At 34.5% G+C, this 9,019-nt stretch overlaps 1 long non-coding RNA gene across 1 annotated transcript in view; it reads right to left on the bottom strand.

The window, feature by feature from the left end:
* Nucleotides 1–656: 656 nt before the first annotated feature.
* LOC116782634 overlaps nt 657–9,019 on the bottom strand; it is a 99,371-nt gene continuing 91,008 nt past the window's right edge. The window contains exons 4-5 of the long non-coding RNA XR_004355288.1: nt 2,890–2,937; nt 657–1,560 (exon numbers count right to left, since the gene is read on the bottom strand). This is a non-coding gene — a long non-coding RNA (uncharacterized LOC116782634). The remainder of the gene's footprint in view (nt 1,561–2,889; nt 2,938–9,019) is intronic.

Genomic DNA, 9,019 nt, shown 5'->3' with positions numbered 1-9,019 from the left:
CTTAGATTGCAATGTTATTGTTGTTATTATTTTAAATGTATTGTTAGCCTGCCTACTGCATGGATATTCATTAATAATTCCAGAAAAATTAAATTTTTAGTTTGATTTCTGCATTTGAGTGGTAATATTTGAACTTGTAGCCATGGTAATTGTTCAATATCTCTCTCCTGTTTTGAATAACTTGATAAATATGAAAGATCATATTCACTATCCCTATGACAGTCATTCAGCCTTTTAGGAGCTAGACACATTCATAAAGTACTTGTAAACTTATAAGAAGCAGGGACATTTTGAAGTGAGTGACATTTTAGATATAGTGATAACTATACCGTGTATTTTGTTTTAAACCCAACTGGAAATTAAGCATCACTTGTTCAACTTCCTTTTCTCCCCTCCACAACTCCAGTGGAATGGGGAGGAGAATCAAAGTAAAACTTGTAGGTTGAGATAAGAACAGTTCAATAATTGAAAATAAAGTAAAAGACAGTAGTAAAGGTAAAAGATAACAATAACGATAATGATAATAAAAACCAAAAAAGAAGTGATGCACAATACAATTGCTTACCACTCCCTTACTGATCCCAGACACCCCTTTCCAAACCTGAATCAGCTTCTCTTCCAGGTAACTCCCCTCAGTTTATATACTGGCGATTATGTTCTATGGTGTGGAATATCCCTTTGGTCGGTTCTGGTCATGTGTTCCAGCTATGCTCCCTCACAGTTTCTTTCAGAGCATTAAACAAGAAAAAAAGTCCTCAACTTAGAATAAACACATTTTAGCAATAAACTAAAACATCAGTGGGTTATCAATACTGTTCTCATTTTGAATCCAAAACACAGTATTGCAGTTTTGGAAGGCATGGATGAAGAGAGAGAAGTTTATTGAATTGAAAAAGCGGCTGCAAATTATGGCTGAGGCAACTGCATATGAAGATACGCTTTGAAGACACACAACATTATTTTATTAAGGTAGAGACTGTTGAATTGACAAAGACAGATCAGAATTGTTAATGTAAGTTTCATATTTGTTGTACCCCAGTTTTTACCGGATTTTATTGTATTTTTTCCCCTCACATTTATCCCCTATTTTTTCACTGGTTAAGGTTTACAGCATTGCAGATGTTTCCCTCACTGGTCCCTGCTGATCCTATGTTCTCTCCTTCCTTTCCTGATTGATTGTCACCCCGTCAGTCCTATACTCCTCCCTGCTTTCCAGAACCTTCCTACCAGACCCTATAAATAGAGCCAACCACCCCCAATAAATTGCGATAGCTGCTTAGAGCTATCTGTTTGAACCCCTTTGGCTGTTGCATCTTTCTTCTCATCTTGACTGCAGCACATAAAAGCTGCTGAGAAGAAATTAACTCCACCCTAACTGAAACCAGGACACCATGTTTTCTCACTGATTTATGAAATAAGTATTTTAGCAGTTTCTTGATTTAGTTAGCAATTTTGGTTTTGAATTATGATCAGATATGGGAGATATGGAGTATATCTTCACAGCACTATGGAGATATGTGGACACCTGTGTTCTTTAAGTATAGCACAGCATCCAATCAGCTGTAAAACAATCAGATAAAACATCATTGTATTAAATGGTAAAAAGATTATTTTTACTGGTATTATTTTATAGCAAACTATCACATGAAGTTCTCAGCAGAGAATAATAAATGGACTGGTTGATTAAAGAAACTGGTTTTAAGTAATTCATTCCTAGATCTGGAAACCTGTTTTCCACTGGATAGAACAATAAAAGAAATATTGGAATTTTTTTTTAATTTCTATAAGTAACATACTATATTACCTAGAAGAATTAGATTCTAAAATTTGCTCTTACACTTGGTGAATCAAAGAGGAGTAACGGATGGAAAGGAAAGGACAAGAAAAGCTGAACCCACCAAAGCCCAATTTTGATGTATTTATGTTTTACTTTCAGTTCATTTTCATCCATGAAGAAATGTTCCTAACATAAAATTGTGTGTAAAATAATAAAACCCTCTGAAAATCACATATGTAAAAGCAAGGAAGAAAATAAAACCAAGTATTGTAGCTTTGAGTTCAGTTCACAATCTGGGACCGTACAGTCAAAATACGTCTTCTGAGCTTTTCCTCTTTCAATCTAGGTATGCTCTTTTGTTCACCCCAAACAGATGTACAGGAAGTCTTTTGTATTACCCCAGACTCCCTCAAAAATGTAAATTGAAGCATGCTATCTGTTTCTTCATGCACTTTTTTTTTCTTTTGTTTTTCGGTAATACAAATAAGTGGCATTTTACTATGATTTTCTTAACTCTTTATATGACCAAAAAGAATATACTGTTTTCTTAACTGTCTTTCCGTCCTATTTCCCTTCATGCTAAGAAGAGGGAAACTAACAAGAAGTATTAAATAAAAGATGCTCCATTTCATTTTGTGTCATGTCACAGAATATGTTATTTTAATTTTACTTCACAAATTATTTGATAGTTTACATAATTTATATAGTTGAGGTTTTTTTAATCAGACATAAGTTTCAGTACTGCAAATATGTCTGTTACAGTTGATTTTTAATTATCAAACAAATGGATACACCTTATTAGGCAATTTCTTGTCTTAGTATCACAGATGTGCTATTTCTTAAGAAGTATGAAATGAACAGCAATATTTAATTCCAAATTACATTAATTCACAGAATCACAGAATATTCTGAGTTGTAAGGGATCCACAAGGATCACTGAGTCCAACTCCTGAGTGAATAGCCTGTACAAGGATTGAACCCATGACCGACCTTGGCATTACTAGCATCCTGCTCTAATCAACTGAGCTAATATATATCCTTCACTTATTTTGTTGAGATAACTCAAGATTCCATGTTAACTTGATCAGTGTATGTCTGTAATCCTTACTTACCAACCTGAATTTTGTTGTCATCTTACAGATAACTACGGGCTCTTCATGCTGTAAAATAAAACAAACAAAATTTGAAAAGCATATCAAGTATTTTTCAATGTATCCAAAGATGTCTTTCAATATAAAGAATAATGTAAAACCTTTCTTTTTCTCTGTTTATTCACACAGCTGTTTTGCAAACCCCTTTACTCTCTCATCTTGTTCTAACATTTCTCAATTTCATCTCCAAAATCAGAATCAGTCAGAGAGAGCTGATGAGGATAATGTTTTGCAAAAATTAATTATTTATTTCATAGTTATTTCCTGGCTATGTCTTTCCTGTCCCATGGTTTGCATTTAAAGAAAAATAATGGGACACTAAGGAAATAAATAATAAAAAAAATTAACACATATATGTAGCAGAATATTTTTCCTATAAACTTCAGGATGGCATAAACCCACATGCCAGTGGTGTAAAACAAGGTTGCATTCTTGCACCAACCCTAGCCACAATCTTTTTCAGCATGATGCTCCAAAGGGCCACGGCAGTCCTCAATGATCAGGATGGTATCTACATTCGATACTGTACTGATGGAAGCCTTTTCAACCTAAGGTGACTGAAGGCCCACAGTAAGACCTTAAACCATCTTGTCCGCGAACTGCTTTATGCTGACAACGTTGCCCTCGTTGTCCACACAGAAGTAGCTCTGCAACATTTAACATCCTGCTTTGCAGAGGCTGCTGAGCTTTTTGGGCTGCTTAAAGAAGACAGAAATTTTCTATAGATAGACAACAGGCTAGCAAAGGCATATAGTGCCTTCGGAAAGCTTCATAAAAGAGTTTGGCGAAATAAACACCTAAAGAAAAGTACCAAGATCAGTGTTTACAGAGCCATTGTGCTGTCTACTCTTTTATATGGGTCTGAATCTTGGGTCATCTACTGCCGCCACCTACAACTCCTAGAATGCTTCCATTAACGCTGTCTCCGTACAATCCAAAACATTCACTGGTCAGATTATGTGACTAATACATCTGTTCTAGAATAAGCAGCAGTTTTGAGGCCATGTTGCTGAGAACACCGCTGCTTTGGGCAGGGCACGTCTCCAGGATAGAGGACTACTGCCTCCCTAAGATTGTGCTCTATGGTGAACTTGCCACTGGCTGCCACAAGAGAGGAGCCCCAAAGAGGAGATACAAGGACTCCCTGAAGCAACATCTCAACCTTGGCCACGTTGATCTTCATCACTGGTCTACTCTGGCCTCTAACTGGGAGGCCTGGAGACACACTATCCATAATGCTACTGCTTCCTTTGAGAATGCACGCAGGATCACTCTCGAAGAGAAAAGACAATGCAGAAAGAATCGTTTCTTGCTGATACCATCCAGTGAGTCTTTCTACTGTGCTTTTTGCAACCGGACTTGTCTATCTCGCATTGGCCTCTTTAACCACCAGCATGCCTGTAGCAAATGTGGGTAGAGTCTTTCCCAAGTCTTTGTTCACGAAGCCTAGCCATGATGATGTATGTTACTTTCACTTTTCAAAAGATTCTTAAAAAAACCCAACAAACAACAAAAAGAACAAAGAAAATTTGCCCTACCAATGACATAATACTAAAGCTATTAGTCTTTACCATTTATACAAAATTTCTACAGTTCTTATTTTCACCTGTTTGTTTAATTTTGATTTTCTAGTTTTACAACGCATACCCCAAAATCCCTCTTTAATTTCCCGTCCAAAGCAGATGACTGGGATTTCCCCTTGAACCTGTATCTCTTCACTGGTAGCAGAAATTGTTGATGAGAAATTCTTTTTTGCAACTAATATATAGGTGTTTCATTTACAGGTATTACCTCACTACATTGCATACTGTGAAAAATGGTAGAATTGTATCACCTTGCCAATGTCTCCTTGCCATTTTTTGTAAATGCCCAGGTCAATGCACTGTGGATAGTGGTATTATCTCTTTCCAACCAGTAGGATATTCCAAAACTGCACAGCAGCATTTGCCTCAGTTTTCTTGTCTGCACATTAATGCTTTTCCTAGCACCTGAAGATGTTGAAACAGTAATTATTCAACTATTATTGTAAAGTATTATATACTCTAAATGTCAAGTATTGCTAAGGATTATTAACTATCCACAGTTCAAAAGTTTGATTAACAAATCTCTAAAGGTCCTATTAATTTGCCTGTTTCAGTGTTACTGAATCATAAAACTGTCTTAACCATGCATCAAAAATTGTTTAGAGAGTAGATTCCCAAAATGAATAGACCTTTTATCATATTGAGAAATTAATGCAATTTGCTTTTAAAACCTGGAAGTTGGCCAAATCTTCAAAAATCTAACTATCCAGATTTTGCTAATCTATACTTAATATAGAAATAATCTGATTAAATCTCCCAAATGGATTATAGAGAAGAATCTATTTGTTGGTGTAAGGTCCTGCTTAAGCATTTTATTCTACTTTATCCCCACGTCAAATATTATTCCTCTACAAAGATCTTTGTTGGTTGCCAATGTTGACTACAGTCATTCACTGCCAATCACCAGTCTGCTAGCACTACAATCAGTGAAAACAAGAGACGGCAATGACTTGAAAGTATCATTTATACATTAATAAGAGTATGAAAACAATAATAATCAGATGCATATGGAAAATGTTAATTGCTTACAGTGTCTTTGCTATATGTCCATAATTTCTATTTGAAGTCTCAGACTGCATTGCAACAAAATGTGGTTTAGGACTCAAAATACCTTTCACACCTTCAATAGTTTGGCTTATGATCTATATCACTTGCTGTAGTCTGAGCACATTTTATAAAGACAGAATAGTTTTTTAATAACATTTCAAAGTCACTTTGCAAAATACCTCAAAAATGAAGAAAAGACAAGGGTCTAGTAATTTGGTCTAGGTTGAAAGATCTGAGGAAATGCAAAGAGAGACAGAAAACCAACTTCAGTGGACAGACTTTTTGTGGATAGGGAAAATAGGATAGGGAAAACTAAAAATAGAAAGAAAAGGTCCAATCAACATCTTCAGTGTTTCAATTTGCTAATTAGTTTAACTTTCCACAGAGTTGTGAGAATTAACACAATTTTAAGGGACACACAAATGAATAGATTTTTATTGTGGTATTTGTTTCTTTAAAACCAAAAGAAACACTACATTAAATTAAAGGACAAAAGGGCATTAGTATCTTCTCAAGAGATGAAGATTAGAGGTTTAGTCTATCATTCATTAGCAATTAACCTAAGGGCTAAATAATAATGGTAGGAAGCAAATATGTTATTTTCAATTTTGAAATAACTATATGATGACAGACCGAATTGCATTTGTTATTATTTTCACTGCAGTTATAAGTTTTGGGATAAGATAGTTGTGTATGGGCAGATCTTTATTGGACACACATAGCAATATGGTAGCATTGAAAAATGTATCTGTCCATTATTTTAGGTTTTAATGCCATTAAATATTTGCATATTTTATGTTGTTTTAGCACTCAGAATTCTCAACAGATACTTGTTTCTTTTAAGTTAGACTCCTTGGTAAGATAGAGTATAACTGTCCTTGTCTTAAAAAGATGACATTCAATGAAGACTGAGAGAGGATATGGAGAAAGATACTTCATTACATTCTTTGTACATGAAAAAAATGGGAAAATTGAGATTTTTCTGTACTTTAAAGTTTTGCTGCTTTAACTGTTACAGCAAACACTGATGGTAGAAGTATTTATTTTAGCTTACTGTGATCTTGTTATCTAAAGAAACAATGTCTGGCATCATAGAAATGCTCCCCATCAATTCATCAATTCATTGTGGAAATTGATATAGTTTTTGAGGTTTTGTTGTTTGGGGGTTTTGTGGGTTTGTATTTGAGTGTTTTTTTGCTCTTTCCTATGAAGACTGCTGTGACTTCTTTTAGCCCAGAGGTTCCAATATTAGGGATCATGACCAAAAGCAGGATCCCAACAGTCAGGATTAGATGACAAGTCTGGAAGAAATCTGACTGTTGTTCACTGTAGTATGCATGTTCTTTAAAATTTAGATTCAGAGACCATACCATCTGTGCTCACAGAGAGACAAAGATGAGGCATGGATATTTTGATTAGCTCAGTTGGTTAGAACATGGTGCTAATAACAACAAGGGCATGAGTTTGATCCCCATAAAGACCATCCACTTAAAAGTTGGACTCAATGATCATTATGGGTCCCTTCCAATTCAGAATATTCTGTGACTCTGTAAATATTATTTTCTTGTTTTAAACATAATCCAAGTGTTTAGATAAAGAGCTATCAGATAGATCAGTAAAAATCTATTGTGGTTTTAATTAATATGACATTTTAATCTGCATTAATGTCAAGAATAGAAAAATCATAAGTTACATTGTTGTAAAAATGTTTAGAGATATAACTCCATATTTATAGTCTTCTCTGGAAATGTTCAAAACCCACCTGGATGTGATCCTGTGCAACTGGCTGTAGGTGAACCTGCTTTAGCAGGAAGGTTGGACTAGGTGATCTCCAAAGGTCCCTTCTGAACCCTTTCATACTATGAGTCTATGATCCATTAAGTACAGTTACTGAAAAAAATCTAACAAATTCTGTGCTTTACATGTTTTATGTTCAAAAGAGTTTAAAGGGTAAACAAGGTAATATTTTTACAAAGTGCCTATAGCACACCACAAAATGAATCCTTCAAATTTCTGTAATGTGCCTTTATACACAAAGGGTAGTTACTTATCCCACTGTTGTTGAACTAGATTTAAACATAGTTCTTCTATAAACAGCAGCCAGACTCCTGTAAGTCTTTGAGGTTTCTTACAAAACAGCAACTGCATTTCTGTGTTATGCTAAGACTGCCCAAAAACAGGTAACCAAGTGAATGACAATGCTACAGAATAAAAGTGAAATTAAGGTGGAATAGAAAAAAAAAAGAAAAAAAAGTATTCCAGCATTTTATCTCAATATGCAATTTTATCTCAATATGCAATTTGTCTTCTGACTACCCTTGAGAGAAAGTATGTCAAGAAATACCCTGAAGACAATGACAATAACAACAAAAGTGGTTGCATTAATGTATGGCTATGAGGACAATGAAATATTTCATGAATTTCTTAGCTTTCTTTCTGAAAATAATGTTTCAGCAGGGGATTGATAGTTGACAGCTGTGTTCACTGATAGGTAACTGTTTCAAGTTTCTGAAGAAAGATGTTCTTCTTCACTGGACTTGTCTCCGTTTTGTAACTTTTTTTCTCTCCTTAGAGCCAACATAGCTATTGTTACATTTTAAAATATTTCTATCATGTATTTCTTCTTGAAAATAATTAATCTTTTCTTTGCACTATTTGGCTGATAACATGTCATAATGTAGGCTGCCAAGTGCCAAATGACTCTCAGATTCATTCAAGCATTCAAAGCAAGAAAAACCATTCATCTAGATAAGATCTTATCTGACAAGTCAAGCTCAAGAAACCTCAGTATAATTATATGGTGTTAATGAAGGCCATGTATACAGGCAATTCTCAATATTAACCTCTGCGTTAGTCTATCAACAGTAATGTGAAACAGTCATTTTAAGTTAAAACATGTAGGTAGATTTTTTCAAACAACTCAACAACTCTCTGCCACGGAAACACTTTATATGAGAAACTTTCATCTTTTGCAAAAGCTCACTAAGCCATGCTTTCCACTGACATATCCCTATTCTATTACTATTAACCCACTCTTCTGGAGAGGTGTTTGTTTAAAAAACAATGAACAGACATTTTTTATTATACAACGACTACGGCTTGATACAGCATAATAATAAAGGATTTATTGTCATTTGTATTTTTCAAAAATCTGAACTTAGAAGATATGTAAGGTTGCTCTTCAACAACTGCTGCCATTAATAGTTGGAAAATACTCTTAATCGCAAGCGTAGGAATGTGTGATTATTCTATATTATTATAATGTTTATTGCTTGATCTCAAATTTATAGAAAGTATATTTATTTATACATTAAGTGTCTATATTGCTTATCTTTTTTTTTAAACCCTACGACTAGTCAAAAAAATCAATCAAGTAGTGCTGGCTTGGTTGTTTTGGAAAAGACTGAATTAAGAAAAATGGAATATTCAAAAATAATTCTTGCATTGCAAGGAATTCAGAA

This window comes from Chiroxiphia lanceolata, chromosome 2 (genome assembly GCF_009829145.1).
Source record: "Chiroxiphia lanceolata isolate bChiLan1 chromosome 2, bChiLan1.pri, whole genome shotgun sequence".
Classification (NCBI taxonomy): Eukaryota; Metazoa; Chordata; class Aves; order Passeriformes; family Pipridae; genus Chiroxiphia; species Chiroxiphia lanceolata.
The sequence above is the reverse complement of the archived record's forward strand: the minus strand, read 5'-3'. Positions and strand labels throughout refer to the sequence as shown.